Source organism: Ochotona curzoniae, unplaced genomic scaffold (assembly GCF_017591425.1).
Source record: "Ochotona curzoniae isolate NIBS_2020 unplaced genomic scaffold, NIBS_Ocur_1.0 contig_883, whole genome shotgun sequence".
NCBI classification, from domain to species: Eukaryota; Metazoa; Chordata; class Mammalia; order Lagomorpha; family Ochotonidae; genus Ochotona; species Ochotona curzoniae.
Window position 1 is genome coordinate 17,702,786 of NW_024466599.1, and position 16,926 is coordinate 17,719,711.

A 16,926-nucleotide genomic window follows, 5' to 3' on the forward strand; every position below is an offset into this window, starting at 1 on the left:
ATGGACGAAGCTCCTGGTTTCTGCCTGGCCCAAACCCAGCCATTGCAGCCATTTGGGGAGTTAACCAAATCTCTCTCTCTCCCCTCTGTGTTTCAAATAAATAAGTGCATTTTTAAAAGAATGACGTCCAAAAAGAAAGACAGACCCCAAACCTCAGACTGATTTAGTGGTTAAGGAAAGAACTCTTCACCCACAAAGTGGCCTCCAGACTTCAAGCTTGGCCCTCCAAACACACACACACACACGACCTTTGGGTGCAGTTCTGTGGAGGTCAATGGCCGGAAAGAACTCTTCACCCACAAAGTGGCCTCCAGACTTGAAGCTTGACACTCTAAACACACACACACACACACACACACACACACACACACACGCACACACACGCACACACACAACACGACCTTTGGGTGCAGTTCTGTAGAGGTCAACGGCCAGTCTGTTGCTTCCTTGTCCCCAGCATGTGCGACGATTTCAACAGCAGTTCTGTAGTTGGCATGGTGGGGGGAAGTTCCTTTGCTTCATCTTGCTGGGTACTGAAGGATCTTTTCTCCCCCAGGGACTCCCACAGCAGCATCTTCTTCCAGGGTGATCCCAGTATTAACAACACTCAGGGATTAAGACTGCGTGCACCGAGACTGTCATCCCGGGTCTGCCCATGTAAAACCAGTATCTGCCAGCAGAGGGAGACATGACTATGTGACAAAACTACTGGATCGGCTCCCAATTTCTGGAATGTCCTATCACTCTGATCTTATGTACCTGGAGTCCTTCACATGTGTCCAAACCCAGATTTCAAGTTTTTATTTCTTTATTTTTCACTTCATTTGAAGGACAGAAAGATAGACACAGAGACACGGAAGTTTTACTTTGGTTGTTCATTCTGCACATGCCCACAGTGAACAGGGCTGAGCCAAGTAGGAAGCCAGGCGCCTGGAACTCAGCCCAGGTCTCCTGTGGGAATGGTAGAGACTTAAGCACTTGAGCATTCATCTGCTGATACCCAGGGTGCACATGATCAGGAAGCTAGATCGGAGCAGAGGAGCTGGGATTCAAACCAGCCTGGATATCCCAGGCTGCTTCTTAGCTGCTGGGCCGTATATCTGCCTTCACACCTAGAGGTTTTTCCCAGACAGTTTCCTATGGTCTCTGCTGTAATTCCTAATGATGGGATGCTTTAACCAACTAATAATACTGTAATGGGATAGCAAAGTCTGAATAAGCAGAGCTGCTTGTTGCTGCTCCCTGTTGCTGGTGGCACCTGGTGGGTGGGTGGGTGTTAACTCAGCTGGCATGTAACGGCACTTTCCCCTCCCCCACCCGTCCTGAGCATGGAAGCTCAGTTTCCAGTCGACCCCTACGTTTCTCAACACGTTTCAACTCCCGCCTCTCGAGAAGGACTCTCCTGCGGGCCGCAGGGGCCTCTTTTTTCTCCTCTTGCCTTCTGCGGCAACATGTACTGTGTGTAGGTAGTATGCTTTTCTTCTTTTGTTTGAGAAATGCAAATGTCATTTGCAGGAAGTCCCCACCTGCCTGCAATGGCCAGGGCTGAGCTGGGGCTGAAGCCGGGAGCTCAATCCAGGCCTCACATGGATGGAGAGAACCCAGCTACTTAAAGCTTACCATGGCCTTCCAGGATTCTGCACGGGTAGAAAATTATAGTCAGGAGTCGTAATCTGGAACTGAACCCAGGAACTCCAGTGTGGGATGTGTCGCTCTTAACCGCTGAGCTAAATGCCCATGCCTAATGTGTATGTGTTTTAATGGTTGTTATCCATCCATCCTATGAACAGAGGAGATACCTTCAATCACCTCCAGTTAGCACCAACCTTGTAATATATATATATATTTTTTTTCTATATAGCTATGGCTATGACAAACTTGAACTTATAATGAGGCACAACATGAGATTGACAATAACTGTAAAACACGGAATTCTATCAGCTCAGGGTCCTGAAAGCTTAAGTGAGGCCTCTCCTCACACCCCTTACTGGGCTGCACTCTCTCCTTGCTGCCTGCCGGCGACAAGCAGCCCTGCCCCTGCTCTCTCCCCAGCTCCATTTCCCCACTGGCTATATTTCATGGACATTTTTTTTTTCTTTAAAGAGGTTTGACTGCGGCTCCTTGTTCCTTTGTACCTGATTTTGAATCATGCACATGACTGACGCCTCTTCCTCTTCTCTCACATGTAAGCTACCATTCAAATCCCAGCTGGATCCCGCCTGCAAAATCTGCTTGAGCCGACTCCAAAGCAGCACTCCATCTCCCGGGCCAGTGGATGCCCCTTTCTTCTCTCGGTAGGTTGGTATCTCTCTTGGTAGGCATCTCACAGGAGTCCATGACGCCAGCCTGTGCCCATCCATGCTCTCAGATAGAATAACTTTCCTTGTCAATTTGCCTGGCACCAGATCACTTCCTAGGCTCAGCCCTGCCTGTGGACCTACACACTCTCTGAAAGAAATTTGAAGTCCAGCAGGGTTGCCCACGCCTTTTGTGACCAAGTCCCCCGCTGTTTCTCCCGTTCCCCATCTTGATCTACCCTCTGATTCAGTAGCCCTGGCCGTGTCCCTCAGTCCTGCCAGGAGCTTCCAGGCCCAACACCTTGCTTGTTCCCTCTGGCAAGCCCACCTCATTCAAATGTCAGCTCCTTCTGAAAGCCTTTTTGACAACACTTTCTGAAAAAAAAATATATACGTATATATATTAAGATCTATTCATTCATTTCAGAAAGGCAGATTCACAGAGAAGAGTAGAAACAAAGAGAAATATCTTGCATCTGCTGGTTCCCTCCCCAAGTGACCACAATGGCCAGAATTGAGCTGATATGAAGCCAGGAGTTTCTTCTGGGTCTTTCACAAGGATGCAGGGTCCCAAGGCTTTGGACCATCTTCTACTCCTTTCCCAGGGCACAAGCATGGAGCTGGATGGGAAGTGGAGCAGCCAGGACATGATTAAACACCCATATAGGATTCTGTCACTTGTAAGGCTAGGATTCACCCACTGAACTACCATGCCGGGCGCTGAAATAGTTCTTTATTGTTTTCTATCATGATTCTAGTCTTATTTTCTTTTCTTTAAGGGTTTAGTTGTTTGCTTTTTAATGGAAAGGACAGAGTTAGAGAAAGAAGAAAAGACAGAGAAGAGAGAGATCATCTATCTGCTAGTTCACTCCCCAGGTTGAAGCCAGGAGTCAGGAGCTCCCTCCAGGTCTCCCACCTTGGTACAGGGGCCCAGGCACTTAGGCTTTCCTCTGCTGCTTTTCCAAGCACATTAGAAGGGAGCTGGATCAGAAGTGGAGAAGCTGGGATTCGAACTGGTGCCCACACAGGTGCCCACACTGCAAGCAGTAGCTCGACACACTGTGTTTCTTTGTAGCGCTTACCACAACATGACCTTCCGGGTGCTTTCCTCTGTTCATGGATTATCTTCTTTTTTGACTGCAAGTGCTGGGAGAGACTTTCGTGCTGTGTCCCAGTGGCTCAAAATAGGCCTGGTTCATGATAAGCTCCCAGGAAACATCTGCTCAACCAGCGAGTAGTGAAGAAAGCTATTAGCGGCCATCTCAAACATCCCTTTGAATGGCAGTTTAACGTCATGCATATTATTTTTATTCCTGAAATGTTAGGTTGCATCATAGGAATTGTTATTTTATACAGTAAAGATGGTTGTAAGGTGGGCATTGTAGTGTAAGGCGTTAAAGCTGTTGGAGGAGACAGCCGAATCCATCTTTGAGTGTCTGATTTGAGCCCCAGCTACTCTGCTTCTAATCAAATTCCATACTAATATGTGTCCTAGGAGGCAGCAGGTGATGGCCCAAAACTTGGGTCCCTGCTAACCACATCGCGGAGACTCACATGAAGTTCCAGGCTTCTGACTTTGGCCTGGCCCACCTCCAACCAGTGCAGGCGTTTGTCGCAGTGGGGATGGGGGGTGTTGAACTAGCATGTGGAAGATCTATCCCTATTTCAAATAAATTAATAAACATTTAAAATAAAGATGGTTAAACATTGGCACTTTCACATAGTTTAGTCAAATGAAGTGAACATTCTAGAAAGTGCCCAATACATACCTATATATCGCCTCTCTAATCTGTGGTTTGAAACTCTGAGTCTTTACATAGTGCTTCAAGTGGAAAATTCCATACCTCACATTACTTGACAGATCACAGTCAAAATGCCGATGCATGAAACATATTTTACAAATGCGCCCTTGAACAGAGTGGATAAGGAAACATAAATGAGTTTTGTGTTTAGGCTTGAGTCTCATGACAAGCTATCTCATTATGTGTATACAAATATTCCAAATTTTTAAAAAATGCAATACCAAAACTTCTTGCCCTATATATTTTGAATAAAGGATGCTTGGCCTGGAAACTGCTTAAAAAGAGATCACAGGGCCTGGCACGGCGGCCTTCAGCTAACGTCCTCGCCTTAAACACTCCAGGATCCCATATGGGCACCGGTTCTGATCCCTGCAGCTCCACTTCCCATCCAGCTCCCTGCTTGTGGCCTGGGAAAGCAGTTGAGGACGGCCCAAAGCCTTGGGACCCTGCACCCGCATGGGAGGCCTGGAGGAAGTTCCTGGCTCCTGGCTTCGGATTGGCTCAGCACCCACCGGCTATTGCAGTCACTTGGGAAGTGAATCATCAGACGGGAGATCTTCCTCTCTGTCTCTCCTTCTCTCTGTATATCTGACTTTGCAATAAACAAATAAACAAAAACGAAGAAGAAGAAGAGATGACAGACCAGCACGTGCACCCTTGTTGCCCAGGCTCTCACTAGGACATTGGAAGGGCCTCCTGCAGGGCCTTCCACTATCATGAGTCTCTCCTTCTCCAAGAAGTCACTAGACCAGCCTTCCCCATTAGCACTTGCTTACTTTTCTTTGTTCTTTTACCCTCTAAAGGCACTGGTTTGGGTCGACTAGCTCTTAAACTTTCCATAACCCCCTACGATGTTTATTCTTCTGTCTCTGGTTTCCTTCATTGGGGACTTGGTCTGGGTTGCCGTTTCTAACTGCAGTGCCCGGGCTATGGCTCTGTAACATTGTGTGGAAGGAATGGTCCGCCCTTGAGCTGCTCCTGAAGGATCCAGGAGTTACTACAAGCTACACTGCCACAGCACTCATTCCTGTCTGCTGTGGACATCGGACACTCATCTATTGGATGTTTTTGTTGTTGTTGGTTTATAACAGAACACTTCAGGCAGGCTGACTCAGGGTCCAGAAATTTGTTTCTCACACTTCTGGAGACAAGGAAGGCCAAGGTCAAGGTCCTTGCAGACTGCTGGATCTGGTGTGGGGGACAGCCACCTGCCTTCATGGGTGGCAACTACTTGCTATGTGCTTACCTGACTGGAGGGCCAGACGCACTTTTGCCTCATTTCAGGATTTATTTATTATTATTTGAAAGGCGGATTTTACAGTGAGAGAAGCAGAGACAGCAAGAGTGGTCTTCCACCTGCAGGGTTTCTCTCCCAGGTGGCTGCAGCAGGTGCAGGTGAGAAATGAGCTGCCACCCATATGGCCACAGGCAGAGAATTAACTTGATGCACCAGTGCTGTGGCATAGCTGGTAAGACCTCCACCTGAGTCCCGGCTGCTCCACTTTCTAATCCAGCTCCCAGTTAATGCACCTGGGAAAGCAGCAGAAGATGGCCCAAGTGCTTGGACCCTTGCAGAAACTCCTGGCTCCTACCTTTGGGCCAGCTCAGTCACTGTGGTCATTTGGACAGTGTACAAGCAGATGGAAGATCTCTCTTTTCCTTTCTCTCTCTGTAACTGACTTCCAAATAAGTAAGTAAAACTTTAAAAAGGAGAAGGTGTGTGCCCAGTGAGATAGCCAAGTGGTTAAAGTCCTTGCCTTGCATACTCCAGGATCCCATATGGGCTCTGGTTTGTGTCCTGGCGGCCTTGCTTCCTATCCAGTTCCTGCTTGTGGCCTGGGAAAGCAGTTGAGGACAGCCCAAAGCCTTAGGACCTTGCATCCACATGGGAGACTGGGAAGAATCTCCTGGCTCCTGGCTTTGGATTGGCTCAGCTCCAGTCATTGAGGCTGCTTGGGGAGTGAATCAACAGATGGAAGATTTTCCTCTGTGTCTCTCCTCCTCTCTGTATATCTGAGTTTCCAATAAAAATAAATATATCTTTTTTTTTTTTTAGGAGAAGGTGGATGTCTTTTAGGTGATCTTGAATTCATGTTTCTTTTTAATATTTTTTGTCTTTAAAGATTTATTTATTGAATTGTAAGGCAGAGAGACAGGGAAGGAGGAAAGGAGAGAGACTACATGTGCCCTCCACTGATTCACTCTCTAAATGCCTTTAGCAGATAGAGCCAGGCCAGGCCCAGGAGCCCGGAACTCCACGCGGAACGGCCAAGTCCTACATCTCCTGCTGCCTCCCAGGTGAGGATGCTCATCCGCAGGAAGCTGCATCAGAGCAGAGGAACCAGGACTCAAAGCAGGTGCTCCAGCATGGACGCGGGTGCTCCAGCATGGACGCGGGTGCTCCAGCATGGACGCGGGTGCTCCAGCACGGGATGCAGGTGCCTGCGTGGAGAGGTTCTGCACGGGGCCAGTGCCTGCTCCAGCCCCACCTCTTAATGTCATCAGCTTGGGGCTAAGGACTTTTACCTTGGAATTTTGGTTTGGAAACAGCAGCATTCAATCCGCATAGCTGGAGGTGGAGCCCCCGAGTCACAGGGAGAGTTGGCGTGATTTTTGGCTGGAGGTGTTTGGTCATACTGCACTCTGGATTTACAATTCCCTCAAAGTCGCTGCACGCAAGCACCCTTGCACTGCCCGGTCTTTTACCTGGGAATCGCCTCTCTGGGTCTGCTCAGGCTTCTGACTTGCTTCTTCTTGCTTCATGATCATTCTTTCCTCCGTTGGTTTACCAGCACTGTGAGCATCTTGGTGGCTCTACTTTTCAGGGTGTCACTTTTAGGACCAGAATTTTTAAAACATTATTTTAAAATGTTTTTATTTATTGTAATTTATAAATTATTTTTTAAAAATATTATTTATTTTTATTGCAAAGTCAGATATACAGAGAGGAAGAGAGAGAAAGGAAGATCTTCATTTGTTGGTTCACTCCCCAAGTGATGGCAATGGCCTGAGCTGTGCCAATCTGAAGTCAGGAGCCCTGAGCCCCTTCTGGGTCTCCCATGCGGGTGCACCCATATGGAACCACTTTCAGGTCTCCCACGTGGATGCAGAGTCCCAAGGCTTTGGGCAGTCCTCAATGGCTTTCTCAGGCCACAAGCGGGGAGCTGGATGGGAAGTGGGGCCAACAGTATATGAGCCAGCATTGATATGGAATCAGCACGAGCAAGGCAAGGACTTTAACCGCTATGCTGTTGCTCGGGGCCCTCTATTTCTTTCTAAGTTTTTGTTGTTTAGAATGGTGACAGCTTTATAATCAATTTTAGATCATCATGTATTTCATATCCATCTTCCTAATGGTGCATATTTAGATTACCACTGATATTTGTAACCATTAGAAATTACATGGCGTACAACTCCCAGCACAATTTTCTGTCTCACCCAACCCTTGTGGGACTCAGGAAAAATGAAATAATATCGGATAAGGTGAGGGACAGATATCATTTGAACTGCTGATCTTTCTTTGTTCTCATTCTTTTTAAAAAATAGTTATTGATTTTTATTGGAAAGGCAACTTTTATAGAAAGAGAGACAGAGAAAGATCCTCCACTGGCTGATCCACTCCACAAATAGCCACAATGGCCAGAGCTGAGCTGATCCAAAGCCAGGAGTCAGGAGCTTCCTCCAGGTCTCCCATGCAGGTACAGAGTCCCAAAGCTTTGAGGTTTTTTTTTTTTTTTTTTTTTTAGATTTATTTTGTTTTTATTGCAAAGTGAGATACAGAGAGAGGAGAGACAGAGAGGAAGATCTTCCGTCCAATGATTCACTCCCCAAGTGACCGCAACAGCCAGTGCTGCGCCGATCCAAAGCCAGGAGCCAGGAACTTCCTCCATGCCTCCCATGCGGGTGCAGGGTCCCAAGGTGTTGGGCCATCCTCGACTGCTTTCCCAGGCCACAAGCAGGGAGCTGGATGGGAAGTGGAGTTGCTAGAATTAGAACTGGTGCACATATGGGATCCTGGAGTGTTCAAGGCGAGGACTTTAGCTGCTAGGCCACCATGCCGGGCCCAAAGCTTTGAGCTATTCTGCACTGCTTTCTCATGCTACAAGCAGAGAGCTGGATGGGAATGGAATATCTGGGACACGAACTATCCCCAGTGCGGGATGCCTGTGCTTGGAGGTGGATGGCCAAAGTGAGTCATCGCATCAGTCCCCCTGCTTTAATTTTTTAAATTTTTTAAATTATATTTTTGACAATCTTTACATAGTTAATTAGGGTAAAAAGGTTCAAGGGCTACAGGGAAGTGGGTAAGACTATTATTTCATGTATCTGAGGTAAAGCGGGATATTGAGGGAGAAGCCCCACCCAGTTTCGCACCCACCCCAAATCCCGGATGTGGGGCATGCTCTGAGATACTTGCTCAAGTGGTTTTGATAGTTCACCAGTTATGAATCGCTGCCAAAGACCCCCTGCTTTCTTTTTTTTTTTTAAGATTTATTTTTATTATCTTTTTATTGGAAAGGCGGATATACAGAGAGGAGAGACAGAGAGGAAGATCTTCTGTCTGATGATTCACTCACCAAGTGAGCGCAACAGGCCGATGCTATGCAGATCCAAAACCAGGAGCCTCTTCCAGGTCTCCCACACGGGTGCAGGGTCCCAAAGCTTTGGGCCGTCCTCAACTGCTTTCCCGGGCCACAGGCAGGGAGCTGGATGGGAAGCAGGGCTGCCGGGATAGAACCCACGCCCATATGGGATCCCGGGCGTGCAAGGCGAGGACCTTAACCACTTGGCGCCACCGCACCGGGCCCACCCTGCTTTCTTTATTAAGCCTCTGAGCAGGTTTCTCAGGGCCTATGTGGCTTTTCCTCATGAATGAGCCACCAACTGGAGAAGTGGCTGCATTCAGAGAAAGTTGGTGAGAAACTGTGGTCTCAGAGCCCTGGGAGGAAGTGCACCTGTGTCTGTGCCTCCTAGGGGCTGGGTGGACCAAGGAGGCAATGTCCTCCCTGCCCTTTCCTCTGCCTCACCCCAGGCAGCCCCAGATCCGGATCTGGCAACCTGGAATGTGGCTGAGGCAGTTCCCTGGTGTGAGGGTGTGAGTCATGCCGAGGTCTACAAGCCCTTGCCTGGGAGGTGGAGCGCTCCGCTTTTCTCCAGCTGGGAGCGCTCGCTCCCACTGTCCTCTCTGCTGCCCTTGTCATGCATGGTGTCATTTCTCTAGCTGTCAACAACTCCAGGCCATGAACCTGTGGGGATGTCTTTGCCCAGCCCTGCCCAGTGTGCTGGACACCCCTAACACACAGCGGCTCTGAGATGCAGTGTCACAGGGGCAAGTGGCATGCTACGTGGCTGCCCACACTCCTGGAGGCAGCTCCTGGGCTCTCACCACAACCTGCCCTGCGCTGCCTTGGCATTCTGCAAAGACAGATATACATAGAGGAGGCAAGACGGAGAAAAATGTCTTCTATCCATTGATTCGCTCCCCAAGTAGCCACAATGGCTGGAGCTGAGTTGATCTGAAGCCAGGAGCTAGGAGCTTCTTCGGGGTCTCTCATGTGGGTGCAGGGTCCCAAATTTTGAGCTGTCCTTGACTGCTTTCCCAGGCCACAAGCAGGGAGCTGGATGGGAAGTGGAGCTGCAGGAATCAGAACCAGCACCCATATGGGATCCCAGTACATACAATGTGAGGACTATAGCTGCTAGGCTGCTGCGCTGGACCCATATATAATTAGTATTCTTAAAAATATTCCAAAATTGACATCTGTGGCTGGGTGTTGGCTGGCCACTTTCACAGAGGAGGCCTGGCTGGTTCCCACAAGCCTGGGCCAAGCCAGTTTTCAATTCCCAAGACTGTCTCACTGGCAAAGGTTCAAGTGTCCTCCAAAGTAGCTCCGCCCAAAAGGCTATGCAGCTGCAATGGGGAAGCTAATCCTCTAAGATCCTGTCCACACACTTGAAAGGCTTAGAATCTTAAAGAGAGCAACAATTGGCGAATTCTGGGAGTAGAGCCACTCCAAGAGCCAGGAGCAGGTCCCAACCTGCCGCCAGGGGACCTAAGCTCAGACCTGACGCAGCTACAGCACACTCCATGACTCTCAGCCCTCACTCTGGGAGCCTGGGCTCTTGTATGCCCAGCAAAGGGCAGCCCTACCCAGCCACTTGCCATGGATTGTGTCAGAAGCAAGTGGCCCAATATATACAAAGTGATTTGGAAAGCTTCAAATGCTACCCTGGACACACAGGGTCATCAGAAAGTTAAGTCCCGAGGTCGGGGGAGGAATGAGCTCCCAACACCTGTCCAGGTGAGTGAGTGGTAGTAAGAACAAATGCTGGCACTATTTGTCCAGAACTTGGCAATGGCTTGAATTTATTTATTTGAAAGAGAAAAAGAAATAGCGATCTTGTAGCCTCTGTTTCACGGCAAAATCTAGGGTCGGCCCAGGCCAAAGCTTAGAGCCAGGAGGAACTCCCCAGCTGGGTCTCTCCCCGTGGGTGGCAGGCACCCAATGTTGCAAAATTACTCGCTGCCTCTTAGGAAGCATTGGCAGGAAGGCGGGACAGGAGCGAAGCCAGGGCTTGAACTGAAGTTCTCCCATGTGGGATGCTCTGTTATCTGCTATGCAGAATGCCTGCCCCTGGACTCAGTAATCTGCAAAGAGTTCCTGGTGTTTTGTTTTGGTTTGGTTTTTGGTCCTACCTGTGCCTCAGAGTAACCTGCAGGGGATGTTGTTCTCGACCACTGACAGGGAGATAAAGGGGAGGATTGTGATTTCCTCATGGTCCCTTGCTCACAGGGCTGGGACTAGAACTCTTTTGCAGGGTAAAGTTGCCGCCTGCGATGCTGGCATCCCGTGTGGACACTGAGTCGTGTTCTAGCTGCTCCACTTCTGATCCAGCTCCCTGATAATGTACCTGGAAGAAGCAGCAAAGATTGGCTTAAGTGCTTGGGTCCCTGGCCGTCCTGGACTCTTGGGGAATGAACCAGCAGATGGAAGATGTCTCTGTCACTCTCTTGTAACTCGTCCTCTCAAATAAATAAGTAAACTTAAAAAAGTAAAAGAGTAAAGTTAACCCTTTTTTAAAAATTTATTTTTTGGTAGTTTCCCATGCTCCTGGTAATGGGTCCACTGTGGTATTCCCAGTGTCTTAGTTGCTACCACCCCTGGGTAGCTTCCCACAAGCCCATGGGAGTGTATTCCAATATGCTCAGCTGCAATGGCAAGGGAGTGTTGTCATCTAAGAGGCATAAGAAAGAATGACTTAGCAGAGAAGTAATATGAATAGGTTATGGGTTTAAAAATCATTTTTTTATAGGGCCCAATGCAATGGCTCAGTGACTAAATCCTTGCCATGCATGTGCCTGGATCCAGTATGGGCACTGCTCTACTTCCCATCCAGCTCCCTGCTTGTGGCCTGAAAAAGCAGTCAAAGATGGTCCAAAGCCTTAGGACCCTGCACTCGTGAGAGACCTAGAAAAAGCTCCTGGTTCCTGGCTTCAAATCAACTCAGCTCCAGTTATTGCAACACTTGGAGAATGAACCAACAGATGGAAGATCTTTCTGTCTCTCCTTCTCTGTGAATCTGTCTTTCCAATAAAAATAAATAAATTTTATAAAAATTTATTTAATTTTATTTAAAAGGTAGAATTTCAACAAAGAGGGAGGAAGAGAAAGAGAGATCAATCCCCGAATGGCTGCAGCGGCCAGAGCTGGGCTGGTCTGAGGTGAGGAACCAGGAGCTTCTCTGGATTTCCCACATGGGTGCAGAGTCCCAAGCTTGTGAACCATTTTCCACTGCCTTTCCCTGCTAATGTGACAGTGGAAATGGAGCCTCCCGGACTTGAACTGGTACCCATATGGGATGCTGGTGCCTTTGTTAGAGATTTTGCCACCTAAGGCACAGTGTTGGCTCCATCTCTTTCTCCTCTTTTTTTTTTTCTTTTTAAAGATTTATTTATTTTTATTGGCAAGTCAGAATACAGGGAGGAGGAGAGACAGAGAGGAAGATCTTCTGTCTGATGAGTCACTCCCCAAGTGACCACAACGGCTGATGCTGTGCAAATCTGAAGTCAGGATCCAGGAACTTCCTCCAGGCCTCCCATGCAGGTGCAGAGTCCCAGGGCTTTAGGCTGTCCTTGAATGCTTTCCCAGGCCACAAGCAGGGAGCTGGATGGGAAGTGGAACTGCTGGGATTAGAACCGGCAACCATATGGGATCCTGGTGCATTCAAAGTGAGAACTTTGGCCGCTAGGCCGCTGTGCCAGTCTCTCTTTCTCCTCTTTATTCTTCATTTTTGCTATGTAATTTCCTAGATTAAGAAAGAAAGAAAGAAAGAAAGAAAGAAAGAAAGAAAGAAAGAAAGAAAGAAAGAAAGAAAGAAAGAAAGAAAGAAAGAAAGAAAGAGAAAGAGAGAAAGAAAGAAAGAAGATACTAGGATTTCTTATCACCAACATGCATGTGTACCAGCCAGCAGAAGTCGCAAGTGGCTGGTCCTGCCCAGGGATCCTGCTCTCCAGGGGCATCTCTTGGTGTGGCCTGCCCAGGAGCAAGACGAGGGCTCAGTGCAGGAGCTTGAGGGGTTGACCATGTGTCCAGGGCTGCTTACCTATGGAAGGACTAGAAGCAGGCTGGCAGTCTCCCTCCTGTATGGGAAGGGTTTTACCTCCAGAAGGGCTCAGACCTGGAGTTCCCAGCAGTGTGTCCTCTGCACTGGGGACTTGTCAGCCAGAACAGCATACTCCAGTTCACTAACAGATGAGCAGTGGCTTATGAGAACATGCTAGGATGTCCTGACCAGGCTGGCTGCTCCCTCTTCCTTTCCAACTTTCCTTGGCTACTGGCTCTAATTCCTTCCTGTAGGTGTCCCACTCAGATCATAGGCCTGGCGACTGAGTACCAGGGCAGAGGCTGTGGGGATGCTGTCCACAGGAAATACAACTATATGTGTCTGTATGCACATGTGTACATGTGTGCGCCCATGTGTGCATGTGTGGAGACACAAGTGCATGTATGTGTGTATGTGTGTAGTGAGTGAGCATTATACGTGTACATATGTACATATGAAAAATATGCGTATGTGTTTGTGCACAAGTGTGTGTTGGGTTGGGAGAAAGAAGTACTCATTGCTGTTACCGGAAGCCTCTGCCTCCTGATTGTGTCTCCAGCGCTGGGCAAATATCTGTCGATACAAGTGAATGAATGAACAATGAATGAATGAAGCAGCATTAGAACTGAAGAATGTCTGTCGCCTGGATGTAATGACAAGAAAGTCCCCAGAGACCTTGTAGGGTGTTTCTAAGGAGTGTCTGGCTGACAGGGCAGGCTGGGGCTGAGGGTGGTGGAGTGTGTAGGAGGTAGCCAGGCACAAGAGTGGCTTCTCAGGAGTTAGGAGTGAAGCAAGCCAGGCGGGAGGGAAAGCGGAGGGACCGCGAGGCACGGAGATGGGCAGCTGGGATGAGAGTGAATCTTCTTACCTCCTCAGCCACATGTCTTGCCTTGGAGCAGATCCTGCGTGTGGCTTCTCCTTCCCACGCTGAAATCGGTCTCTTCCTTTTTTTTTTAATATTAAAAAAAATTTTTTTATTGCCAAGTCAGATATACAGAGAGGAGAGACAGGAAGATCTTCAATCAACACCCATATGGGATCCCAGTGCATTCAAGGCGAGGATTTTAGCTGCTAGGCCACCGTGCCAGGCCCAGTCTCTTCCCTTTGATTGTCTGAAAACACCAAGCACATGCTTTGTCCGAGCCAAGATGTGTGTGTGGTGTCAGGTCCTGCTTCTCCCACTTCATCATTTCTAGATAGTTTAATGGTTTTCTTCCTTTTTAAGTTTATCTCTCTCTTTCTCGTGCTCACTCTCAGTTGTTTAGGGAGGGGAGAGAGAGAATCTTCCATTCATAAGTTCACTCACCAAATGCCTGTAATAGCTAAGGCAAGGCCAGGCCAAAGCCAGGAGCCAGGAATACCATCATCAGATCTCCCAAGTGGGTTGCAGGATCTCAAGTCCTTGGGCCATCGTTTGTTGCCTTCCAGGTGCATCTGCAGCAAGCTGCATGGGAAGCAGAGGCAGGACTGGCCACTCTGACCTCAACCATGGGCATCCCAAGCTGCAGCTTCACCCACTCAGTCCCAGCACTTGCCTCTGGGCAGGCATCTTAACTGGTGTTTGAACAAGCAGCCAAAGGCCCACACCCACCCCATGTTTCCAAACTCTCTGGACACCTTGTCCAGCTGGTACAGCTTGCTCAGTGGCTTCCATGGAAGCCTTCCATCCCCAAGGGATTCCCAGGGCACTCCAACTTCTGCCAGCTCTGCTCTCCTGATGAGGAAGCAGAAAAAAAGTGCTGCAAAGACCAAGGCAAGACACCTGTGCCCTAAAGTTGCACAGGGAACAGCCTCCATGTTCGACCTTCTGGTTGATCACCTGTAGCAATGGTGCTTAGGCTGCGGCTTCTCTCAACCAGGGAATTCTCAAGATTTTGGACAAATAATCCTTTGCCTGCAGTGTTGCATCCCTTATGGGCACTGGTTCATGTCCTGGCTGCTCCACTTCCCTTCCAGCTCCCTCTTTGTTACCTGGGAAAGTAGCAGAGAATGGCCCAAAGCCTTGGGACCCTACACCCCTATGGAAGACCCAGAGGAGGCTCCTAATTTCTGCCTTTGAATTAACTCAAGTTTGGTTTCCCAGTGGGTGCAGGGGCCCAAGGACTTGAGATCCGTCCTCTGTTGCTCTACCAGGCACATTAGCTGGAGTGGAAATGGACCAGCTGGGATTTGCAGAGCCCAGGTGTGATTGTTGGTGCCACAAATGGAGGCTTAGTCTACTTCCCCATGACATTAGCCTCAAGTACTTTGGTTATTTGACATTTCTTGTTTTCCAACACTTACAGATGAACTGGAAAAAGTTTTGAGCCCCAGGAAAGTGCCTCATCTCCTGGGATTCGTAATACTTTTGTTGGTGCCAGGCCCCAATCCACTCATGGAGTCCTTGCTTATTTTGGCTTACAATGGAAATAAAAACCATATCAGTTAGATTGTTCCCTGGGTATTCCACAAGCATTGTTCTCCTGACTCTAGTTACAGTTGAGGATATTGGGTCATTGTTCTCTGTTCAGAAGGGACCACACTGATTCTGAACGTGTTTTATGCCAAGTGTACAAGCCTGTTGTTTGACTTCTGAACCAGCATAAATATAAGCTAAAGCTAGGTTGGAAGGGTTTCTGCTCTTCTCTAGCCAGTGTCAGAGCTTGCAGACTTGCAGATAACAAGTAAAGTGTCCCAGATTCCTGGTGTCACTATGGCACCTCTCCCAGGATCCTTGGGGGTGGGGTCAACTCATCACTCATGTCTCTTTCTTACTGTGCCACTCAGGAACCCTTCTATCTGTCCCAGCAACTAAGTGAAGGAATACTCCTTGTGTATAGGCAACTGGAAGGAAAGCAGAGCTTGAACTTGAACTTCACTTTCCAGAAGAGACCTTGCCTTCTCAGACAGGTGACAATTCCTTTCAGCTCTGCAGGGAGCCCAATTTCCTTCACTCAATGCCTTTCGCAGATAAAGGACACACACTTACACACCAGATGTGAAGACGGCTCGGACATGGAGAATGTGAGCTCCAGGGGTCTCTTCCTGAGGGGAATTCTTCTGACAGGCTGTGGGAAAGGCACCCAAAAGCCCTGGGCTCTTCCTCTCTGTTTTTTGTGCCCTCAGAAATTATACCCAGGAACTCTGTAACCAGCCCCTGTGTGGAGGTGACTGTGGGAAAGCCTCCCGTCAAACGGTCCCCAGCTTTTTCCCTGGCCGAGGACTGGGGTGGGAGTGCAGGTCCAGGAGAGAGGAAGGCCAGGGCATTTGTTCCTCAACTTGTCGGGCCAGAGCTGTGCAGCCAGGCAAGCTAGAGCGTGCTCAGCAGTTCTCCTTCCTGGCTCAGGCTTCAGCTGGTTCCCTGTGTGGCAGTGGCGGCATTGTTGGGTCACAGGGTCAGGTTTCCAGGAAGTGGGAAGCTGTCTGAACCCTCAAGGATCAGAGCTAGGGTGGCGACTCAAAGCCACTGCGACAAAGGCTGAGTCAGTGATGTTGCCCCATCTCTGAATCTGGCTGCTCCTGCTTCTCTGCCCTACCAGCTCCACCCTGTCAGCAGTCCAGGTCATTGCCCCAACCGCAGCAGCATGGCTGCCTAGTTCAGCTTCTTGGGTGTGCCCGGTGTATGTCATCCCAAGGAGGTGCCATTCCCAGAGACAAAGGAGCAAATACCCTCTCCCAGGAACCACCCACAATTGGGCCAGTGAATCCTGATTACACGCTTCTATTTTCTTTGCATATCTGACCGAAAGAAGGAGAGATTTTGACCTTATGACATTGTCATAGCTCAAAGCAGCATTGCCCTTATTCTTTTTTCCTTTTTAGATTTTATTATTTTTATTGGAAAGGCAGAATTACAGAGAGGAGAGACAGAGAGAAAGATCTTTGATCTGTTGGTTCATGCCCCAATTGGCCACAATGGCTAGAGCTAAGCCAATCTGAAGCTAGGAGCCAAGAACTTCCTCTTGGTCTCCTGTAGCAGGACATTGTGACCCTAGAAGGTCAGTGACCACAGGATTACAGTTGATTGGATAATATTTGCATGAGAACAACCGAATGGCCACCTTTTGTATACCTGATTGGATATCATTTATATAAGCACAGTTGAGTGGACAGCATGTGCATGAGAACAATTGGTGGAATATATAAGACAAAAAGAGTTCCAAACAAAAGCATAGAAAGAGTAGATGAGTTTTGTTGATAAGCTCAATACTTCCTCCCTTATCCCATATGACCCTCAGTGTATA